The 19,233-nt window shown below is 39.0% G+C and overlaps 1 protein-coding gene across 1 annotated transcript in view; it reads left to right on the top strand.

Annotated features, from left to right (window-relative positions):
- The first annotated feature begins 303 nt into the window (after nt 1-303).
- Nucleotides 304-19,233, top strand: part of syt8 (synaptotagmin VIII) — a 79,722-nt gene continuing 60,792 nt past the window's right edge. The window contains exon 1 of the mRNA XM_073049462.1: nt 304-481. The gene's annotated coding sequence lies outside the window, so the exon portion shown is untranslated. The remainder of the gene's footprint in view (nt 482-19,233) is intronic.

Raw genomic sequence — 19,233 nt, 5'->3', positions numbered from 1 at the left:
CACATTTTGATGGAACAGATTGTCAAGTGAGAAACTCCACATTGTGAGGCACCAAATGGTCAATTAATATTATTACACAGACTTTGCAGGTAAACCACCAGAGGATGTGTGGTCTAAATTTATTTTAAGTTTATTTGTATCTGTTCAAATTGTAGAAGTTCCTCTTCCAAGTACAAAAGCCAGATGAATGTTTTGTGTGTCTAGCTGTGTGGGGGCAGGGATAGGAATTCCAAAGGGCGTTCCTCTTTGCTGCAGGTGCATTTTTTGTCATGCAGGTGTGGCCAGTTTTGAGATTTAGTTTTCTCCATATCACAGGAAGAAAAGCTAGTCTGGTGTCTTTAACAGCCTGTGATTTTCATAGAAGGGCAGGTGATCTAAAACACCAGAAACAATGAAGGAACACAAAGCAGCAAGGTAGAAGGCCAAGGATCGTATCTGGATTTTACAACTGAGTTCCTGTTATTGTTCCTGAAGTTAATAAGTGAGTTGCTTCAAACTTTGTTTATTACTTCATTTAGGCTCTAAGCAACAAAGCAGCCGAATTGCTTTCGGTGGTAGTTAAGAGAAATGTCTCGCAGTAACCTTGTAGTTAACGTTGTTAGGTATGGTATTTCCTTGCTTTTAATTTTGATTTGATGCTTTTGTCTTTCACTGTTTTCAATAGTCAAAGACTGTGCTTCAAGATCACATTGACTAGCACATTCCTGATTTAAAGAGTTTAAGAATATTGGTATGCTTTTTGATCATGGGGATCACGACACTGCAGCACCGTCATAGTGCACTTTGTAGCAAAGTTGTTGATAGCTTGGGAAAAGAAATCCTGCTCATATTCCTCCTCCCTAGTACAGCAGTACTGAATCAATTTGTAGTGCAAGGCTGCTCTTCATAACTTTATACCGTCTCTTTTTGTTGCTCCACGTAGAACTGTAAAGCTGGTGCTGTTTAGGAGACATTCATGTGAGCCTAGGCTGTGTGCCATTGAAGCTATGTTTGAACTTTTCCAGTGCCAACATATCTACATACACGTTCAGCAAGGAGAGTGAGAACAGAAACACAGACACCTCTAATACAAGCAAAGCTTTGTTTTTTTTAATGTATACCTAGATCTAATATTTGTAAGATCTTGAAGGATTTTGACAGAATCGATGCGGAGAGGACATTTCATCTTGTAGAGGATCTTGGAGAGAATGTTGACTGGCCGCATCACAGTCTGGCATGGAAATTACCAACACCCTTGAACGGAAAATACTACAAAAAGTAGTGAATATAGTCCAGTCTATCACAGGTAAAGCCCTCCGCACCCTTGAGCACCTCGACATGAAGCATTGTTGCAGGAAAGCAGCATCCATCATTAGGGACTTCCACCACCCAGGACATGCTCTCTTCTTATTGCAGCCATCAGTAAGCAGGTACGAGAGCCTCAGGACTCACTCCACCATGTTCAGGAAGAATTATCACCCCTCAACCAAAGTGGATTAACTTCACTTGCCCCAATGATATGTTCCTACAACCTACAGACTCACTTTCAAGGACTCTTCATCTCATGTTCTCGCTACTTATTGCTTATTTATTTATGATTATTATTTATGTCCTTAGCACACTAGTTGAACATCCAAGTTGGTGTGGTCTTTCATTGATTCTATTATGGTTATTGTGTATGTCTGCAAGAAAATGTATCTCAGGGTTTTATATGGTGACATGTATGTACTTTGATAATACATTTACTTCTATTTTTAAACAGTGATACCTCCTTAAAGCCAGTGATTGCCCATTTAAGACCGAGCCGAGGTGATTTTGTTTTCTCTCTGAATGTCATAAATCTTCGAAACTTTTAAAGGCAGAGGAAGCAGAGTCCTTAAATAATCTTAAGGCAAAAGTAGTTAGATTTTTGAGAGACAAGGGACTAAAAGGTTACTGAGGGTAGAATGGAATGTGGAGTTAAGATTGCATTCGGATTAGCCACCATCTTGTTCAGCAGTAGAACATGCTTGAGAATTGACCTATTCAATCAGTTCAAGACTTGAATAAGCAATCCATCCTTATCTTTTTCACAACTGCCTTGAAACATAGTGTTGTAGTCACTATATCTCCAAAATACTATTCACTGACTCTCCAGCCACTTGTCTAACTATATTCCCTAAACTTCAGTCCAGGAATGCCCTTCTCTAATCCCCTTAATCATTCTGTCTCAAAACCAGAGGCTCTTCAATAATTTCACCCCACCTAAGACTGTCACAGTACGGACACCTTCAATCATTAGTGGAAAAGTTTAAATGCCCTACTACACCCTATTATTTTACACTTTTTTTGTGATTTCCCTATATATCAGTTCATCCAGCTTCCCCTAACTATTAACAGGCCTAAAAAATACCACTATCAATAGATTTCCCATACATCTGTTTTTAAGCTCCATACATCTGACCTTGTTTGAAAAATTTTGAAGATCTTCACTTATTACTACAGTAATTAATTAATTCATTAATTGATGTTGCAATGCCACCTCCTCTTTTATACCACCTCCTAGTTATGCCTGTGAAATGTATACCTTGGAATTTTGAGTTATCAGGTCCTCCCTCCTTTCACAATGTTTCTGTGATAGTAATAATATTTTAATACCATAATATTTAACGTTCTTGGTTCATTTACTAGACATTCTCCTTACATGCAAATAAATTCAGTTTATTTTTGCATTCCTCCCGCTGGCCTTATGCAGCTCTGTCTGGTGGATTGACTCTGTTTTTCCTTGTATATTTCACCACTTTAGTGTACATCACCCTTTTGCCACATTACTTTGCCAACTTCAAGTTCAGATTGAATTATCATTCAACCATTCATAAATATAGCTAAGCCAAACAGCATTCCTCCGGCACCAAGGTGCAAAACATACTACCAGCAACACAGAGCACATAGCAAATGCGGTTGTGATAACAGAAAACATTCACAAGAGGTGTAGCATAACTCCCTGAATAGCACCAAATGGAGGGTCCATCCCCCAACCCACCACAGACTTCAGCACACCCACAGAGGCCTCTGCTTTCTCCCGCACTGGCTTGGCATCTCCTCTGCCAGGTTGCTGCAACAGGCGACCCTGCAGCCCAAGAGCCTAGTCCTTCCATAGTCACGACAACGCAGCTTCACAACGCTATGAATCTTGCCAATGAACCAGTGAACTGAACTTGCAGTATTCCATATTGCCAATGTTCAATGGGGTCTTAGGATCAGGAGAACATAGTTTAAATCTTCTCCAAAAGTTATAGCAAGCTTCCCTAAAATGATATTATACTCATTCTGGTTTAGATGCACCTTGCACAGATTCCACCTTCCTCAGACGCAGTCCCAGTTATTGAGAAATCTAAAGCTTTCCCTGCTATGTCATTTCTTTGGTCGCATCTAACCTTTTGTTCAATTTATATACTTGTTAGCTTGTAGCACAGTTGCAGAGGGAAAGTTGTTGCAGAAACTGGGAATAGTGACTATGGGGACAGATGATGGAATGTGGAACAAAAATCAGAATGATGGAAGAAGTCAGAGGGTCAAGCAGTGTCTGGGAAAACAAAATGTGTTTATTGATGTTTCAGGACAAGACCCTGCATCAGGACTGGGAGCCAACAGATATGAGTGTACAACATTTGTCACCACAGATGCTGCTTGGCCCTCTGAATTCTAAGAGCCTTCTATTTTTTTGTTATTGTGATCTCTGAGATCTGATTTTGCATATTTCAAAGATCAGCCTTTGATTTTGATTTTACATGAAGGGGTCGATATATTTGGCTGCACAATCTTGTGCTGGATTGAATTGCCAGGGGTGGTGGTGGAGGCAAATAAGAGCCATTTAAGAGGCTTTTAAATACACAAATGAACATGCAGAGAATGGAGGGTTATGGTAGAATGCATTAGTTAGTTGTTTAATTACTAGTATAATTAGTTTGGCACAGCAATGTAGTAACCAAGCCTATTCCTATAGTGCACTGTTAAATGTTCTAATCCTTTGCTTGGAGTGGATTGATTTATGGTGGGCCATACAGGTAAATCTGAGTTTTTAATTATGCTAGTTTTTAAATCTTTTTTAATCAGTGCTGTGACAAATATATACCGACCCTTAGACAAAAATACTTAATTGAGACACTTGGTACTGCAATATAAGGTTTTAAAATACTTAACTTCAGAAGATAAAAAGGACATACATCCATTTTCTCTTGGCGAGCTGTGAATACAGGGAATCACTCCTATCCTAACTGCACAAGCAGTCAACATGCTGTTAAATCTTTTGCGGGTTGTTCCATTCATCAATCTTTATCTGTTAGAATGAGTTTCTGATCCATTTTTACATGCTGCACCTCATTAAGAGGTGCAGACTGGATTGTGGCAGTATAGGTTGGCTTTAAGTGATGCCCTCCACTGGAAATGCACATGTACAATAAACGCATCCAGCATTTTTATTCCATTTTTATTTCTGATATATTGCATTTGCAGTTACTTCCACTTTCAAAGCTGTTAGAGGAAGTGCAGTAATTTGATATGTAAGATTCTTCATCGTATTTTGTAGTAGAAACTACAACAATATTCTGAAATTCCACATTCCTCAGGCCGCATTGAGAATTCTTTCAACAAGTATTAGAAGAGGAAGCTCCAATGAGTGTCCATAGTTCCTACAACACGCTGAACCTAACCTTTCTGTGTACAGATTATCTGTTCAAATCATTTTGCTAATACATTAAACTTGCCTGATTTACTTCAAATTCTTTGTCCTGAAGTATTCTTCCATCCTGTGGAAGTTGAAAGGTCCAGACTTTCTTTTGTAAAATGACTGAACAATAAATAACTAAGCAAATGTTAGCATGAGAACATGATCTTGATGTTTCAACAAAACATCAATGGTGTTTCTAGCAACACACACAAAATGCTGGTGGAACACAGCAGGCCAGGCAGCATCTATGAGGAGAAGCACTGTTGATGTTTCGGGCCGAGACCCTTCATCAGGTGTTTCTAGTCCTGTTTTACGAATCAAAGCATTTTTATTTATAGACTCTGTTTTGCATTAAGTTTCAGCATATAAATTTTGGCCAGTCTGGTTTATCCATCATATGCTTTAATTACAAAATGGAATTTTGTAACTTAAGACAATTTCAGGGTTGCATAGTGGCACAGTGCACCTGGTAGAGCTGCTGATTCACAGCTCCAGCAACTACATTCAGTCCTGGCCTCTGAAGCTGTCTATTGCAAGTGTGGATGTTCTCCACTTGTCTCCATGGATTTATGCTGCTTGTTTCAGTTTCCTAAAAACTAGTTGATTGCTGCAAGTCACTGCTTCTGAGACTCCTGCAATGAATGAAGATAGAATTGATGGGATATGGAGCAGAAAATGGATTAGGGTAGAAATTGCATAAAAGTGTGTGCTTGATGCTTAGCATCAGCTGCATGGGAAGGAGTCTATCTCTATATTCTACCTTTGGTTTTATTATATTTGGACAGAGAATGACAGAACCATGGATACAGACAGAGAATCACTAATGTACAAAACAGAGAAAGCACACTGATGTACTGTATGGAGAGAGTAGGACAGTTCGAATATGCAGGATAGAGAAAGATAGAGACAGACATGGAGAGAGAGAGAGAGAGAGAGAGAGAGAGAGAGAGAGAGAGAGAGAGAGAGAGAGAGAGATGTCACCCATTTAAAAAACTGCATCAGGGAGATGCTACAAGTTTGTCACCAGCAGGACTACATGACATCTCCAAAGCTTCTATGCTATAGCAATCCAGCTTCTCAACAGTACTCACTCAGGTGCAATGCCCTAACTGTCTCTGCAGAATATTTGTTAAATGGTCTTTCCTGCCCTTCTTGTTCTGTTTAAATTGAATGATTGTGTCTGTTATTTGAATTTGATTATTGACGTTTGCACGTGACCTTTCTACTAATTGTTGATTGCTCATGGCTGTTTGCACTATTGTCTTGTAAATTGTTGGTTGCTGTTGTGCTGTCTGCTATGATATTGTCCTGTGTTTTATGCTTGGCACTGAACTATAATCATTTCTGGTATGTTTCATAAACCGGTAATAAAGTGATTCTGAGAAGGCAGGCAGAGACAGGCAAAGAGAAAGGGAAAATCACTGATACAAACAAGAAAGAGCTACAGATATGCTTTGGAAAATGAGTCACGTGGGTATTGGCCAAAATGGCACTGGTGAACCACGACGACATGTTGTGGGCTGCTTAAAAAAAACTTCTAACTATGCTCCTTCTGAATTACTCTCACTGAAATCTGTAGCCTGTGATTTCCCTTTAAGCAACATACTTTTGAACTATCTTAATGAACTTGCAATTTCCTGATCTTCTGAAGGACTTGGTGGATTTAACTCTCAAGCATGCAAGTTCAAGTTTATGTTTAATTGTCAGTCAACCATACATGAATACATCAAAAAGAAACAGTGTTCCTCCAGGGCCAAGATGTAAAACCCAGTATCAATAGTCAGTATCGAGTTACATATAGCGCATGTAAGATTGCAAGTAAACATACGATCATACAAAAAATATATATATCGCCCAAGTCCCTGAGCGACATGTTCTGTAAATTGATGATGTTTGGATGTCATCAGCAAGAACAAGCAATTCTCAGCAGTCTGCAGGCGAACATTCGCACACTTGCACACAATCCAGTTTGTCATTCCATGGATAAAACACTGGAAAAGAAGGGGGAATACACCAGAATAAAAAGGTTGGGGGGAGGGAGGATAGCTGGAAGCTGATAGGTGAACCCTGGTGGGTAGGAAAGAACTGGTGAGGAAGGATTCTGATAGGAGAAGAGATTGGACCATAGGAGAGATGGAAGGAGGAGGGGATCCAGGAAGAGGTGATAGGCAGCTGAGAAGAGGTAAGAGGCCAGATTGGGAATAGAAGAAGAGATGAAGGGAAAGGATTTTTTTTACTGGAAGGAGAAATTGATATTCATGCCATCAGGTTGGAGGCTACCCAAACAGAATATAAAGTATTGCTCCTCCACCCTGAGGGTGGCCTCTTCTTGGGACAAGAGGAGGCCATGGACTGACATGTAAAAACAGAATGGGAATCAGAATTAAAATATTTAGCCAATCTTTCCTCTTCCCCCACATTTTTTATTCTGTTGTCTCCCCCCTTCCTTTCCACTCCTGAAGAAGGGTCTTGGCACAAAACGTTACATGTTATTCATTTGCACAGATGCTGCCTGATTTGCTGAGTTCCTCTAGCATTCTGTGTGTGTTGCTTTGGATGTCCAGCATCTGCAGACTTTCTCATGTTTATGAGGCAACTGAATCAGTTACTTTTCAACTGCTCCATCTTCGGTCAACCCATTCAACCACAATGTCAATAAACATAGTCCCAATTACCCTTTCACCACAATTAACCATCCCATGATTATAATTATTTTTCCATGCAAAAAAAAAATAGCCAGGGTAAAATAGCTAGCCCAAGCAGCTTCTAAGCAAATGAAGATTAAACTGAATAAGAAAAACAAATTAATCAGTTTATACATTTCCTCATTCCACTCTTCCCTATGCTTTTTTTTCCTGTTGCAGTGTCTTTAAAACAAATCTTCCCATGTGGCTGTAAGTTTTCTGTCTTTCAGAGGAGGAGATTCTGGATGGCCTTAAGAGGATGATAGGCTATTTGTAGTCCTAGAATATATCTATTACCACGAGTGTCAAAATTCTAGGTTAAATAGGTCACAGGTAACAGCACATGTACAGAGACGACAACAGGTTAATGCACATGGATTGCACAGCCATTTACTCCATGGCAATGTCTTAGGAAACATAGTTGTGTTTTGGTGAACTCCTTGATGAATTTGCAAGCTCCTTTGCATACCAATAGTTACAGGCCAGATGGCAGTAGTCCTTGTGTTTGCAACAGGAAAGTAGGTGCACCTTATAAACACGAGATTTTGCTGATACTGGAAATCCAGTACAACACACACAAATTGCTGGAAATAAATAAACAGTTGACATTACGAGCTGTGAACCTTCTTCAGGACTGAAAAGGAAGGGGGAAGAAGCCAGAATAAAAAGATGGGGAGAGGGTAAGAAGGATTAGCTAGGAGGTGCTTGCTAGGAGATGGATGGGTGGGAAAGATAGGAGAAGGTGGCATCTAATAGAAGAGGAGAGTGAACCATGGGAGAAAGGGAAGTGGGAGGTATGAGTAGAAGAGATGAGATGCCTGTGTGGGAATAGGAGAAGAGGGAAGTTGGAGGGAAAAAATGGCCATCAGGTTGGAGGCTACCTGTCTGTAATATGAAGTGTTGCTACTCCACCCTGAGAGTGTCCTCATTGCGGTAACACAGGATGCCATGGATCACCATAATAGAATGGGGATATGAATTAAATGGTTGTAATTGGGGGAAATTCCACTTTTGGTGATGGAGAGGAGGTGCTTGACAAAGCGAAGTCTCAATTTAATTTTGATCTCAGCAATGTAGAGGAGGTTGCATTGGGAGCACCAGGTACAATAGATAACCCCAATGGATTAGCAGTTGAACTGTTGCCTCATCTGAAGGACCTGCTTGGGGCCCTGAATGGAGCTAAGGGAGGTGGTAAATGGGCAAGTACAGCAGGGATATGTTCCAGGAGGGAGATTAGTGGTGAGGGACGAATAGTCAAGGGAATCGTGGACGATGTGAACCATGTGGAAAGCAGAGAGTGGGGAGGAGGTAAAGATGTGTTTGGTTGTAGAATCCCAGTGAAGATGGCAGAGGTTGCAGAGAATGATGTGTTGGATTTGGAGGCTCATGGGGTGGTAGGTGAGGGCAAGAGGAACTCTGTCCCTGTTAAGGAGACGGGAAGATGGGGTGAGTATGGATATCCGGGACATAGAGGAGATCTGGGTGATGGTAGCATTAATCGTGGAGGAAGAAAGCCCCATTCTTTGAAGAAAAGGACACCTTTGATGGAAAGCTTCATCCTGGGAACCGATGCAGTGGAGACAAAGGAACTGAGAAAAGGAAATAGCATTTTTCTGCAGTAGGTGCAAGAGGGGAATAGCTGCAGAAGGCGTAGCCTGCATGCAAAATCTAACCTATAGATGTTGAGTGGTTTCTGCTGGAACGGTTGAAACTGGAAATTTCTGCCACTAATTTAATGTGGGCGGCAAAAATGCCAGAAGGGTGTGCTGATGCTTAACAATATTAGGTGTAGGTTTTGATTAACAAAATTGGTGCAGAGAACTATGCTGTGTATTCAGAAGTGTCGGACACTACTAGTGAATTCAGTGGAACATGGGTATGAGGCCACAGAAAGTCTTATGATATTTCATCCATGTCCTAGGGGTTTGACACTTGACTCTAATGGTCACAATAGTTTTCTCTGACTCCACTTGCAGATGTAAGCTTCCTAGCCTGTCGTGGAGACAGGACATCTCTTCTACTTTGCATCACAAAGTTCCAAGTAAATTTATTAACCAAGTACTCTTATGTTACCATAAACAACCCTGAGATTCATTTTCTTGCAGGCATATGCAATAAATCCATAATAGAATCAATGAAAGACCACACCAATTTGGGTGTTCAACCAGTGTGCAAAAGACAGCAAACTGCAAATACAAAAGAATAAATAATAGTAATAATTAAATAAGCAATAAATATTGAGAATATGAGATGAAGAGTAATTGAAAGTGAATCCATGGGTTATGGAAACTTTTCGATGATTGGGCAAGTGAAGATGAATGAAGTTATCCCATTTGGTTCAAGAGCCTATTAATTGAGAGAGCTATGTACACAGCTTTGTGGTGCACTGATGCTGATGGAGATTGTGGAGGAAATGATCAGCATGGTCTCCTTAAGGGAAAATCTTGCCTGACGAACCTGTTCAAATTCTTTGAGGAGATTGCAAATAGGATAGGTAAAGGGGCCACAGTGGATGTTGTATATTTGGACTTTCAGAAGGCCTATGATAAGGTGCCACACATGAGGCTGCTTACCAAGTTAAGAATCCATGGTATTCCAGGGAAGTTACTGGTATGGTTAGAGCATTGGCTGATTGATAGGAGACAGTGAGAGGGAATAAAAGGATACTAATGTGGTTGGCTTCCAGTAGTAGTGTTCCGCGGGGGTCAGTGTGAGGACCACATCTTGTTATGCTGTATATCAATGATTTAGATGATGAAGTAGAGAGCTTTGATGCCAAATTTACAGATGATATAAAGATTGGTGGAGGGACAGGTAGTATTGAGGAAACAGGTAGGCTACAGAAGGACTGAGACAGATAGGGAGAATGGGCAAGAAAGTGGCAAATGAAATATAATGTTGGAAAATGTATGGTCATGCATTTTGTTAGTAAAAATAAATGTCCAGACTATTTTCTAAACGGGGAGAAAATCCAAAAATCTGGGATGCAAAGGGATTTGAGAGTCCTTGTGCAGAACACCCTAAAAGTTAACTTGAAGAGATGGTGAGGAAGGCAAATGCAATGTTAGCATTCATTACAAGAGGTCTGGAATATAAGAGCAGGGATGTAATACTGACACTTTAAAAGGCACTGATGAGGCCTCACCTTGTGTATTGTGTATGGTTTTGGGCTCTTCATCTAAGAAAAGATGTGCTGGAATTGGAGAGGGCCCAGAGGTGGTTTACAAGAATGATTTCAGGAATGAAAGGGTTATACAAGGAACATTTGATAGCTGTAGATCTGTACTTGCTGGAATTAGAAGGATGAGGGGTGATCTCATTGAAACCTTTTGAATGTTGAAAGGCATAGACAGAGTAGATGTGGAAAGGATGTTTCCCATGGTGGGGGAGTCTAGGAGAAGAGGGCACATCTTCAGGAGAGAGGGGCTTCCATTTAAAAGAGAGAAGCAGAAAAATTTCTTCAGCTAGGGGATGGTGAATTTGTAGAATTTGTTACCATAGGCAGCTATAGAGGCCAGATCATTGAGTGCATTTAATGTAGAGATTGATAGGTTCTTGATTGGACACAGCACCAAAGGTTACCGGGAGAAGGCCGGGGAAAAGGGTTGAGGAGGAAAAAAATTGATCAGCCATGACTGAATGGTGGAATAGACACATTCACCCAAATGGGGTAATTCTGCTTATGGAAATGTTGCCAATCCAAACTGGAGTCTGCAAGTGAGGAAATTGAGGATCCAATTGCACAAGGAAATACTGAGGCCAAGATCTTGAAGCCGCATTATTAGTTTTGAGGAGATAATGGTAATGAATTCCAAGCTGTAGTCAATAAAGTGCTCTGATGTATGCATCTTTGCTATCTAGATGTTACAGGGTTGAGTGAAGAGCCAATAAGATAGCCCCTACTGTGAACCTTTTGCGCTGGTAGGCTAATTGGAGTGCATCCAAGTCACTTCTCAGGCAGGACATGATATGTTTCATCACGAGCCTCTCAAAACACTTCATCACCGTGGATGTAAATGCTACTAGACTATAATCAATAAGGCAGGTTACCTCATTCTTAGGCAGCAGTATAAGTGAATTTTTCCTGAAGCAAGTGGCTACCTCAGACTGCAAAAGTGAGAAGTTAAGGATCTCAGTGAACACTCCAGCCAGTTGATCAGCACATATCTTTAGTACTTGGCCAGCTTCCCCATCTGGGCCGGATGCAACAGATTGTGGATCTCATGCTTCCTCCAGGGTTCCTGGCTGGGGAAGACTGAATGGTTTTAGTGGGCTACAGTTGTCTATAGCTGTTTTAATAAAGTCCATGACAATCATAGTGTATTCTTTCACAGGTGCAATACAAAACATCATGGAGCCACTCCTCTGTGAATTGTTCCATTCTTTAACCTTGACCTGTTTCAATGAGTTTCATAGCACCTTCCACACCAAACTTTCCTTGCACTTCTCCGATATTAAGTGCAGACTGGGTTTTGGGAGTGAAAACTGGCTTTAAGTGATACTGAAATTGAGCTCTCTACTGGTATAAAAAGCCAATACACGGTGTTGTTCATGCTGACTCCACTCATGAATCAAATAAATAAGTGACAGTATAAAGCTGATATGCTCCGTGCAGATCAGGTAATGGATGTAGGCTAATTTCACACAATTTCCGGGCTGTGCAACTTAAGCACTTTACTTATAGAGATGGCAAAGTAATAAGTCATGGCTCATTCAAATTAATTCAATTCCTAAAGCAGAATCTATTGGGCAGATGCTGCTAAAATGCGTACTCAGTGCAAGTGACCAGAGATAAAAATCCTGTTCCATGATGGTCAATATCAATTCTCCTCAGGCAGATTAAAACTACTCCCTGCATGCAAAAAAAAAAATACCACAGGGGGAAATTAATGGAACTACTTTGCCCAATAAACTCATGTGAGGAAAGAGGATAATCAGCATTTCTTTAGGTTTTGGAAGGACCAATAGTTCCATTCGAATTCTCAAGCTAAAGTAAAAGGAGTTTCTATTTTTATAGATTCTTCAACCTCATTTGTTCATTATGAAACAATTTCAGATCTGAATGGTAGATTTTTGATAATTATTGGCTTACTTTTTAACAAAAAAGTTGTTACGGTTAATGTTTATGCTCCAAATGTTGATTATCCTGAATTTTTAAGTGCTTATTTACATCCCTTCCTAATTTAAATTACTATATGTCGATAATGGGTGGGGATTTTATCTGTTGTTTAAATCCTTCAATTGATAGATCTATGTCTAACCAGGCACTTCCAAACAAATTGGCTTCTTTTATCAATTCCTTTATGGTTGATTCCAGAGTTTCTGAAATTTGAAGATTTCTATTTTATAAGGATAAGGGATTTTCATACTTTCCTCATGTATATCATAATTAGTCTAGAATTGACTATTTCTTCATTGATTATCATTTAATTCCATCCATTATTGACTGTAACTATGATTCCATTGCCATCTCCGACCATGCGCCTTTGAAACTATCTATGAAGATAACGGATACATTTTCTAGTGCTAGACAATGGTGGTTCAATTCTACTCTACTTCAGGACTCAAACTTTGTCAATCTTATTAGACAACAGATTGATTTTTTCTTTTCAACAAGCGTTACAGAAGAAATTTCCAAAGGGATATTATGGGACACTTTTAAAGCATATATTCGTGGACAAATTATTTCATATTCTGCTGGTGTGAAAAAACGAATCAATTGTGAAATACTTATGCTGGTTGACAAGATTAAAGAAATTGATGAGAAATATTCTATGGCTTCTAGTAAGGAGCTTTATAAAAAGAGAGTTGAACTTCAACTGGAGCATAGTCTATTATTAACCTCTTCGATTGAAAATCAATTAAGTAAAACCAGGACCCAGTTTTATATTCATGGTGATAAATCCGGTAAATTATGGCTAATCAATTGAAAATTGCTTCGGCCAAACGCCAGATTATCAAGATTCATAAATGGGATGGTACACTGACAGTTGATCATGATGAGATAAACAAATCTTTTCAGAATTTTACAATTCTCTATATCAATCAGAATCCCCTGATGACCCTACTATAGTGCATGAATTTTTAAGGAAACTGAATATTCTGAAATTATCATCCAATGAATGTTTAATATTAGATGTATCTGTTACAGAAGAAGAAATAAAAGAGGCTATTTTTTCGATGAATTCAGGTAAAGCACCTGGTCCGAATGGTTACACAGTAGAATTTTTAAAATCCTTTTCTACTATACTCTCTCCTTGGTTATGTAAAATTTTTAAGGAGACATTAACCAGAGGTAAGCTACCACAATCTTTTTACAAAGCCTCTATTTCCCTAATTCTTAAAAAAAGATAAAGATCCTATTGAATGTGCATCATATAGGCCCATATCCTTGCTGAATATTAACTCTAAGATTTTTTCTAAAATTTTGGCAACTAGATTGGAGAACATATTACTTCAAATAATCTCTGTTGACCAGACTGGATTTATTAAAAATCGTTATTCATCTTTTAATATTAGGAAATTAATTAATATAGTTTATACTCCTTCACCTAGAACTCCAGAGTGTGTCATCTCACTGGAAGCTGAGAAAGCATTTGATAGAGTTGAATGGCCATATTTAATTAGTATGCTTGAGAATTTTAATTTTAGTCTGAAATTTATAACTTGGATTAAATTGATATACTACACCCCTTTGGCTTCAGTATTTACCAATAATCAAAGATCTCCTTTTTTTCAGTTGTTTTGTGGTACTAGGCAAGGCTGTCCTCTTAGCCCATTATTATTTGATATTGCTTTGCAACCTTTAGCTATTGCAATTTGTGATTTCCCCAACATTTTTGGCATTACCCATGGGAATGGGACATACACGCTATCACTATATGCAGATGATTTGTTTCTATATATTTCTAATCCTGATAAATCCATTCCATTCCTGCAGTTTCATCTCTGCTTGCTCAGTTTAGTAGCTTTTCCGGCTACAAACTGAATCTTGATAAGAGTGAACTATTGCCATTAAACATGCAAATTCCAATTTATAAACATTTACCATTTAAATTGGTCACGGACAATTTTACTTATTTGGTTGTTAAAATTACTAAGAAGCATAAGGATTTATTTAAGGTTAATTTTTTTCTCATTGGTTTCTAAATTGAGTAAACAAATGGTTAATCCAATAATTGAATATACATTATGAATATGGTTTCAATTTAGTAAATGTTTTGGCTCGAATAAGTTTATTCTTTCAAGCCCTATTATATCTAATTTCTTTTTCCAACCCTCTGTTATGGATTAAGCCTTTTTGATACGAAAAATGAAGGGTATAATATGTTTTTGGGACTTATTCTTGGATAACTGTTAGATACTTACAAATTAGAAATTTTCTGAATAATATTTTACAGACTTTTCCAAATTCATATCCAAATGATATCACTGAAAAAAAATTAGGTTCAAACCCTTATCGGAAGGGTTTAATAGCAACTATTTATGATAGGGTTATGAAAATACAGCTAGGTATATCAGATAAAATTAAGAATGAATGGGAAAAAGAACTTCAACTTTCCTTACCTACATAGAAATGGGAGAAAATTTTTCAATTAGTTAACTCCTCCTCTATATGAGCTAAACATGCGCTGATACAATTTAAGGTGGTGCATAGGGCCCACATGTCCAAAGATAAGCTTGCTTGTTTTTAATCCCACATAAATCCTATCTGTGATAGATGTCATTCGGAAGTTGCCTCTTTGACTTTTGTGTTTTGGTATTGTCCTTCTTTGGAGAAATATTGGAAAGATATTTTTGACATTATTTCAACTGTTTTGAATATTGATTTACATCCTCATCCTATTACCACAATTTTTGGCTTACCAGTTGTGGAAAATAGTTTTTTATCCTCTTCAGCTCGTTGGATGATTACATTTGTTACATTAATGGCCAGAAGATCCATTTTATTGAATTGGAAAGAGATTAATCCTCCTACTACATTCCAATGGTTTTCCCAAACTATATTTTGTTTACATTTAGAAAAAATCAGAAGTGTCATTTTTGACCCCTTGGTTAAATTCGAAGAAATTTGGAGACTATTTATTCAACACTTTCATATGATGTAACTTGACCTTTACCGAATCCTTTTTGTTGTCCTTAAATATTTGGATAGAGGAGTGGAGTTATTGACATTATGGATTATATCTGTTGTAATATAATAGCCCAACTTTGTTTAGTTTAGGTCAACTTCACTCAAAAGGAGCGTCTTCCTGTCATCTCAGAGGAATACTTTGAACATAGAATACAGCATAGGAACAGGCGCATGATGTTGGGTCAAACTGAATGCTAATTGTTCTGTAACTTTTTCAGTCTGCAGCGCTGTATCATAATGCCATAAACAAAACCTGCTAAGAGCTCATCTTAGCACAAACTTAATTAGAAATGTAAGTCAGTACCCTAAAAGAACCATTTAAATTTCCTTTAATGAAATGTAAGAAGAACTTCGTGGGAAGAAAATTATATTAGGACCAATTCTGAATACATTATGAAATGCTTCAATCAGTTTTTAAAAATATTTCCAAATTATTTTTGTATTTCATACTTGTATTATTTAATGGAGTGAGTTGCAGAAATTAAATTACCTTGGCAAACATAGAAGGAAAAAAGATAGGGTCAATTGGACAATTTAAATTATTGGCTGAGAGAATTGTGCTTAATAGCTTTCCATCATTCACAGCTGTTTGGCACAAACTTGTGTTTGTTTTTGTAATGAATTATACTGCAGTTCAATAATTCCTGTTTAGAAAAGGCAGAGGTGTGTTCCTTTTGAGAAAACAAGGAGAAGCACAAAGTCCATAATGTAAGAAAGAGTAGAAGTGAAGGTTAACTTAATGGTTCTCAGGGTTTAAAAGTTTATGGCTTATAGAGGGAAGTAAAGAGTGAAGGATCCAGTCATTCATAATCTTGGGGAAGAATAAATAGCTACTTGCTAACTCTTAGATGACTGCAACATAATTTGATGTATCTTTGGTTACATTTCCAACTCTTTGGACTGTTCCCAAACTCTTTCTGCACAATATCAACGACTACATTGGTGCTTCTTCCTGCATCCATGCTGAGCTCATCGATTTCATCAACTTTGCCTCCAACTTCCACCCTGCCCTCATATTTACTTGATCCATCATGGACACATCTCTCCCCTTTCTCCATCTCTTTATCTCCATCTGTGGGGAGAGACTGCCTCCTGATATTTTTTTATAAACTTACTGACTCTCACACCTATCTTGACGATACATTTTCCCACCCTGTCACTTGTAAAAATGCTATTCCTTTTTTCAGTTCCTCTGTCTCTCCTGCATCTGTTCTCAGGCTGAGGCTTCCATTCCAGAACATCTACGATGTCCTCCTCTTTTGCAGAATCATGCTCCCTTCATCTACCATTGAAGCTGTTGTCACCTGCATTTCCTCCATTTCCCAGACTTCTGTTCTCACTCCATCTTCCTGATGCCATGATAGGGATAGAGTTTCCTTTGTCTTTATCCACCGCTCCTCAAGTTTCCACATCCAGCACATCAATCTCCATAACTTCCACCATCTTCAATGGGATCCTACCCCAAAAAAATTCTCTCTCTCCACTTTCCACAAGGTTCACTCTCTACCTAGCTCCCATGTCCATGCATCCCTTTCCACTAATCTTCCTCCTGATACTTAACCCTGAAGCAAGACAATTACCATACCTGCCCCTATACCTCCTCCCCCACCTCTATTCAGGACCCCAAATGGGTCTCCCAGGTGAGACAGCACTTCACCTGTGAGTCTGTCAAAGTCATCTACACTATCTAGTGCTTCCAATATGGCCTCCTTTATATTGTGAGACACAATGTAGATTGGGGCCTGCATCATCAAGCGCTTTTACTCCAACCTCTGCAAAAGATAGGTCTTCAAGGTGGCTACCCATTTTTACTCTACTTCCCATGTCCATTCCAACATGTCAGTCCATGGCCTCCTCTACTGCCACAATGAGGTCACTCAGGTTAGAGGAGCAAAACCTCATATTCCATATGGATAGCTCCAGCCTATTGGCATAAACATCGATTTCCCTAGCGTCTGGGAATTTTTTGCATTCCACATTCTGGATTCCCTTTTATCTCTTCTCTTTTTCTCATCTTCCCCTTTTCCATCCCTTTCTCCCGTGATCTGCTCTCCTTTCATACAATTCCTCCCTCTTCAGCCATTACCTCTTTTAACTATTACCTCCCAGCTTCTCACTTCATCCCCCCTCCCCCAACAAACCACCTTCTCCTCACCCGGTTTCACATCATCTGCTATCTTTTACTCCTTAACCTCCTCCCACCATCTGAATCTGGTTTCTTCCCCTTAACTTTCCAGAGTTGATGAAAGGTCTCAGCCTAAAACGTCCACTGTTTATTCCTCTCCATATATGCTGCCTGGCCTGCTGAGTTCTTTCAGTGTTTTGTGTGTGTTATTCTGGATTTCCAGCATCTACAGAATCTCATGTGATAATGCATCTTCTGTGTTTCTTGAAATCAATTTTTTCTCTGAAGTTAAGTAAGCCCCAACTATTCAGTCCGCTGGTACCTCCCTACTGTGTTGGCATATTCGTAGCTTTTACTAATCACTCATTGTGCCTACCAAAGTTATTTGATTAGATTTTCTTCCATGGGTAACTGGTGGAGTTCAAAGGGAAGTTTCAGATATGTCATTCGCATAAATTGCCCACCATTGAACTCCACATCTCTTTCCTCATTGTTGTTGTAACTTTTTCCCATCTCACACCGTAACTGGTTGGATAAGATTCTGGGGAGTGAGGTCCCCTGAAGCATGGGGACATGGCCGCATGTAAGTTTCTTCCTGCTTGTTTTACTCCCACCTCCCAGACCCATCATGGAAAAAGTTATTGTACTGCAGAAAGAATCCTAAGATGCACCTATAGAAAGAGACATGAGGCACCTATTTCATGTCCTGCCAATTTGCTTCCAATACTGAGCCACAAATGTCCATTTTGCAGCTTTAATAATCCCAGTCTAAGTAAACTGAGCCAGGAGACTGAAGGTATCATTGAAACAGAAACTCCACTCCACTAAAGTAATAATCACAGCCCCAGCAGCACTGAAAGACTAATGTGCCCAAGATGGACTTCATCTTTGCTCTGGGTGTTCTGAAAAAATAACTTTGTGACAAGACCAAGACTGAAGTCCTGGGTAGGGAATTTTTCATTGGGCCTTATCTCCCTCAAGTAGTGTGGAAGATGAAACCGATTTAGATTAATTTATCACATATTGTAACTGAACAAAGTCACTGAAGCTGGTGATACAGAAGTCTTTATTCATCACAACAAGCAGGCATCACTGTATAAAGGTATATCACATTTTATACCCTTAAGATCAAAGGCAACAGCAGGTGATTTGATACAATTTCAGCAGTTACAATGACATTGTTTACACCAGTACATTGGGTGACAAATGATTCCTTTGAGTTACTTAGTGTAAGCACATTGTAATTGATAAGCACCTCTAAATGTCCAAACATCTTTGAGAGAAGCTAATACAAATATTTTAAAACCTTTTGATGACAGAGAGGCAGGCACCAAAAATAATGTTGTTAAAAATAACCTTTTGCTAATGATACCACTGTTTTTATTTCCCAGTCCTTCTGTATTTGGGGAATGTTGGATTTTAAAGGGGGAGAAGTGTTGTAATGTGAGTATTATTAAAAGTAAGTTAATACTATTCGGGAAGCTGTTGGTAGCAAGAGGCGGGATGGCGGGGTCTTTACTTCCGCTCGTTTTACTCCCAGTATGCATTGTATATAGTTTCTCCACCCAGGCCGCACGAGGTACCTGGAAGCCTCTGTATTGTA

This window comes from Hemitrygon akajei, chromosome 6 (genome assembly GCF_048418815.1).
Source record: "Hemitrygon akajei chromosome 6, sHemAka1.3, whole genome shotgun sequence".
Classification (NCBI taxonomy): domain Eukaryota; kingdom Metazoa; phylum Chordata; class Chondrichthyes; order Myliobatiformes; family Dasyatidae; genus Hemitrygon; species Hemitrygon akajei.
This window is presented reverse-complemented; position numbering and strand designations above follow the sequence as displayed.